We start from the raw sequence: 6,000 nt of genomic DNA on the forward strand, positions 1-6,000 counted from the left end.
AACATGATGACATAAACCTGTGGTTGAAATGTCACCCTCAATACAACAGTTTCCGTTGATAACTTTTTTCAAATACAAAGCATTTTCCATGTAGATTCCACGTCATAATACAGTGGGGGGAGTATTTAGTCAGCCACCAATTGTGCAAGTTCTCCCACTTAAAAAGATGGGAGAGGCCTGTAATTTTCATCATAGGTACACGTCAACTATGACAGACAAATTGAGAAAATAAATCCAGAAAATCACATTGTAGGATTTTTTATGAATTTATTAGCAAATTATGGTGGAAAATAAGTATTTGGTCACCTACAAACAAGCAAGATTTCTGGCTCTCACAGACCTGTAACTTCTTCTTTAAGAGGCTCCTCTGTCCTCCACTCGTTACCTGTATTAATGGCACCTGTTTGAACTTGTTATCAGTATAAAAGACACATGTCCACAACCTCAAACAGTCACACTCCAAACTTCACAATGGCCAAGACCAAAGAGCTGTCAAAGGACACCAGAAACAAAAATGTAGACCTGCACCAGGCTGGGAAGACTGAATCTGCAATAGGTAAGCAGCTTGGTTTGAAGAAATCAACTGTGGGAGCAATTATTAGGAAATGGAAGACATACAAGACCACTGATAATCTCCCTCGATCTGGGGCTCCACGCAAGATCTCACCCCGTAGGGTCAAAATGATCACAAGAACGGTGAGCAAAAATCCCAGAACCACACGGGGGACCTAGTGAATGACCTGCAGAGAGCTGGGACCAAAGTAACAAAGCCTACCATCAGTAACACACTACGCGCCAGGGACTCAAATCCTGCAGTGCCAGACGTGTCCCCCTGCTTAAGCCAGTACATGTCCAGGCCCGTCTGAAGTTTGCTAGAGTGCATTTGGATGATCCAGAAGAGGATTGGGAGAATGTCATATGGTCAGATGAAACCAAAATAGAACTTTTTGGTAAAAAACTCAACTCGTCCGTGTTTGGAGGACAAAGAATGCTGAGTTGCATCCAAAGAACACCATACCTACTGTGAAGCATGGGGGTGGAAACATCATGCTTTGGGGCTGTTTTTCTGCAAAAGGGACCAGGACGACTGATCCGTGTAAAGGGAAAGAATGAATGGGGCCATGTATCGTGAGATTTTGAGTGAAAACCTCCTTCCATCAGCAAGGGCATTGAAGATGAAACGTGGCTGGGTCTTTCAGCATGACAATGATCCCAAACACACCGCCTCGGCAACGAAGGAGTGGCTTCGTAAGAAGCATTTCAAGGTCCTGGAGTGGCTCAGCCAGTCTCCAGATCTCAACCCCATAGAAAATATTTGGAGGGAGTTGAAAGTCTGTGTTGCCCAGCGACAGCCCCAAAACATCACTGCTCTAGAGGAGATCTGCATGGAAGAATGGGCCAAAATACCAGCAACAGTGTGTGACAACCTTGTGAAGACTTACAAAAAACGTTTGACCTGTGTCATTGCCAACAAAGGATATATAACAAAATATTGAGAAACTTTTGTTATTGACCAAATACTTATTTTCCACCATAATTTGCAAATAAATTCATAAAAAATCCTACAATGTGATTTTCTGGATTTTTTTTTTTCATTTTGTCTGTCATAGTTGACGTGTACCTATGATGAAAATTACAGGCCTCTCTCATATTTTTAAGTGGGAGAACTTGCACAATTGGTGGCTGACTAAATACTTTTTTTCCCCACTGTATGTGCTTTCATGTTATTTCAGGCAGTCACACTCAATGGTTGTGTTGCTAGGTGTGTTTTAGATCGATGTGCTGCCTGTACTAACCCATTACTTACTGATGGACTGTTTGATGTTCTCCATTTGTTATTCTTTTATAAAGTGTCTCACTGTGCTGGTAATGACCAGATCGGTCTGTAATCAAAAACAGGTCTGGGATCAGATGCTCTGGGTGCTGGGTTACACAGGCTGGGGAGGGAGACATGTGCACAACAGGCCTCGGATAGACAGAGAGAGAGAGAGAAAGAGAGAGAGACAGAGACACATTTAATTACAAAAAAATACCGTTACTGGCCCAAAAATGTACATAACTTTAGTACACTCTTCACCACAGGAGGTTCGTGGCACCTTAATTGGGGAGGACGGCTCGTGGTAATGGCTGGAGCGTAATCAGTGGGATGGTATCAAATACATCAAACACATTTAATTCGCTCTGTTCCAGACATTATTATGAGCTGTCCTCCCCTCAGCAGTCTCCACTGCTCTTCACTTCATAGTAACAGTACTAAATAGTTTAAACCAAGCCCCCCCTCCCCCTTGTCCCCTGCACACATAATCCCCCTGAAACCCCACAGAGACAGAGATAAATAATAAATAATATGCCATTTAGCAGATGCTTTTATCCAAAGCGACTTACAGTCATGCGTGCATACATTTTTGTGTATGGGTGGTCCCGGGGATCGAACCCACTACCTTGGCGTTACAAGCGCCGTGCTCTACCAGCTGAGCTACAGAGGACCAGAGAGACACTTTTGTTTATTGTTTTGGCAATGCAAACATATGTTTTCCATGCCAATAAAGCCCTCTCACTCCTACTCCACTCCTCATAACGTACCAGAGAAAACCCACCTGCTAGCCAGAAAACAGGAGAGAGGGAGAGAAAGAGAAAGAGAGAGAAAAATGCATTAGAGAGGAAAAGCCAAAAACCTGGAACATTGTGCTGCGCCCATGTGTCACCATGTATTCCCAATGAGAGGTTCCTGGAAGCGGAAGATTAAAATGCTGTGGTGTTGAAATAGTGAGGTTGTGCTAGTACGGCAGACAGGTGCTTCTAGGGACGAAAGCGTGTGAGTGACTGATCTGTTAGGATCCTGCCGTGTAAAAGGTCTGATTGGTTGCAGAGAGAGAGAGGAATACCAGGAGCAGAGCAACACCTGACTCTAATCAACATCAGACTGTCTCGTCGCCACCTAAGCTGATCCAACCTCTTTTTAGTCTATCGATCTGTCTCTTCCTCTCTTTTCTTAATTTATTTCTCTCTGTCTCTCTTCTCTTCTCTCTCTTTCTCTCTCTCTCTCTCTCTCTCTCTCTCTCTCTCTCTCTCTCTGTCTCTCTCTCTCTCTCTCTCTCTGTCTCTCTCTCTCTCTCTCTCTCTGTCTCTCTGTCTCTGTCTCTGTTGCCTCTGTCGTCCCCTCTAAAGAATCTGCGAGAACTACCAGGTTGCACGACCAACCAAACCTCCCCAACCACCCACCCAGTAATGCCACATTATTTCAGCAGGAAGGAAACACTCTGCGCTGTTGTTCTGTGGTTGTGTACCCAAATGGCACCTATTCCCATGTTTGAGTGAACTACTTTTGACCAGGACCCATGGGCTAAGTGGTCAGAAAGTAGTGCACTATATGGAAAAGAGTGCCATTTAGAGACGTATCTTGTTTCTCCAGACTGTCTGTCTGTCCCAAGTGACTCAGGACCCGTGAGGGTGACTGATTGAGATCATAGGCAAGCGGCCTGCATTTGACTCAGACTTTTAAATTCTGCATGATTTATGGATGAGCCAGTTTTTTAAACTTCCCCAACTGTGATTGAGGAATGGCAGATCCCATTTTAAATCACATCAGAGTTGTTATTTTCTTAAAAAAAGAATCTCCAACCTGTGAAAATATTTGCACTGCTATGAAACATTAAATGAAATCACATTCAAGAGAAACGGCTGAGCTGCTGTGGAAGGATGAGAGGGTGGATGGGAATTGACCTTATATGGGTAGTATTGATTGACAACCATACAGTTAACAAGTAAAGTACAAAACAGAAGAAAACTAGGGATATAATAAGAAAAGCAATTTATTTATTTGCAAAACCTTTTGCCAGTTGGGTAGCTAATGAACATTAATATCAGCCAGAGCCATGAGAGAATAAAACCAAAAAAGGGTCGATGAATGCTTATTTAATTTGGCAGAGAAAGGAGATGTGGAGAAAAGGGGATAGCTCTGCTTCGGCATAGGTAGTGGAAGTTATGTGTAGTTATCCATTTAGCTATGTGAAACTTGGTACTAAAGACAGTCGCTTATAGGGATGCACTGACTGAATAAAATTTTGGAATAAGAGATTCTGGGTAGTATTTCTGTATTTGCACTTGTGTCAATGTCTCTTAGTGCACAAATAATATAAAGCTATTTAAACAGCCCAAACCCATAAACCGAATAATCAAAACTAGAAACATTCATAGCCACTTCAACTGTTCAGGATGCTGTGTCCCAAAGAGGCTCTTTTTGAACTAATAATATGGTGCCAGGCAGCAACAAACACAGATCGACAGTGACTAATTACTGCTTTGACAACACAAACAGTGGACCAGAGGACATGTGGTATAGGCATGATCAATACTATGGTTGCTGGCTATCTGGGCCAAAACTCCATCTCACCCGAACAGGCTGAAATTCTAATAGTAGTTTTTTTTTCTAAAAAGCTCTACAAATACATGAATATCCTTTTCTACAATTCTCAGAGTGTATTTTGACTCATATAGTTTGGAAAATATCATTTAAAAAATATGGTAACAACTTTTTTTACTGTAATTGCCTTAATGTTAGTGAATGCAGCTACAGAGAGCCACAGAGGGAGAGAGATTCTGCCTTTCCAGTTACACAAGAGGGTTGAAGAAGAGCAGGAGCTGTGGTTCTGTTAGAGCAGTATGGGAAAATCCCAGACAGGACAGAGTTTAGCAGCATTTACTACAACCAGGACCGGCAAACCTTGATCCTTCCTAACAAGGAAACTTGAGGCCTATTGTCTGAATGCTCGGTTAGTGTGTGTGTGTGTGTGTGTGTGGTGCAGGTGTGTGTGTGTGTGTGGTGTGTGTGTGCATGCGTAGTCTAAAGCATGAGTTCTATGATGTGCCCTCCTCCCCTCCTCCTCACCCCCCATCCTCACCTCACCTCCTCAGCCCGCCAGACCCCATTACATGACAAGTATAGCCCTATCCTGCCAACTGATGGTTCAGTGCAGTATGGGGCCCTTGTGTCCCTTTGATTTCTGTCCATGGACAACAAAGAAATGGGATGACTCTGAAAATCATTTCCCCATCCATCCATCCATCCATCCATCCTTCATCCCCTCCATCCTTCCGCTCCATCCATCCATCCTTCCTTCCTTCCTTCCTTCCTTCCTTCCTTCCTTCCTTCCTCTTCCTTCCTTCTTCCTCCTTCTTCCTTCCTTCCCTTCCTTCCTTCCTCTTCCTTCCTTCCTTCCTTCCTTCCTTCCTTTCCTTTCCATCCATCCATCCATCCATCCATCCTTCCTTCCCCTCCATCCTTCATCCATCCATCCCCCCTTCCTTCTTCCTTCCTTCCTTCCTTCCTTCCTTCCTTCCTTCCTCTTCCTTCCTTCCTTCCTCTCCTTCCATCCATCCATCCATCCATCCATCCTTCTTCATCCATCCATCATCCATCTATCCATCCATCCATCCATCCATCCATCCAACTATCCATCCATCCATCTGTGTTATACTACTAGGCCTGTACACAGACATATTGCATACTCTGCAAAGTGCACAGTATCTTACATGGATACATACAGCCCATCCATTTCAGACACCGCTGGGTAAGTTCAGGTTGCCACAAAGTCAAAATTAAGCATATTGTAAAACATTCATAAAACAAACATTTGCTTTTTGGTCTTAATTTCTTAAGTAAGGTAAGCATAAGTTTAAAATCTGATTTAGGCAGATAAATTGTAGAAATAGGGGGGTTTAGCCCTAATTCACTTTGTGGCTGAATCTAGTTAGATCAAGTTAGCAGACTCTTCATGGGGTTTAAAGATGTACATGGCAACCTCCTGTCCCATTAGACAAGATGTTGATCAGAGAAGCTGCAGCACAGACAGTGGTTTGTTTGCCACTTAATTACAGTGGTACACTGTAGCACCACCAGTATACCACCATACCACCATACCACCATACAACCATACCACACCACCATACCACCATACCACCACCATACCACCATGCCACCACCATACCACCATACCACTA

This window comes from Coregonus clupeaformis, chromosome 20 (genome assembly GCF_020615455.1).
Source record: "Coregonus clupeaformis isolate EN_2021a chromosome 20, ASM2061545v1, whole genome shotgun sequence".
In the NCBI taxonomy this organism is placed as follows: Eukaryota; Metazoa; Chordata; class Actinopteri; order Salmoniformes; family Salmonidae; genus Coregonus; species Coregonus clupeaformis.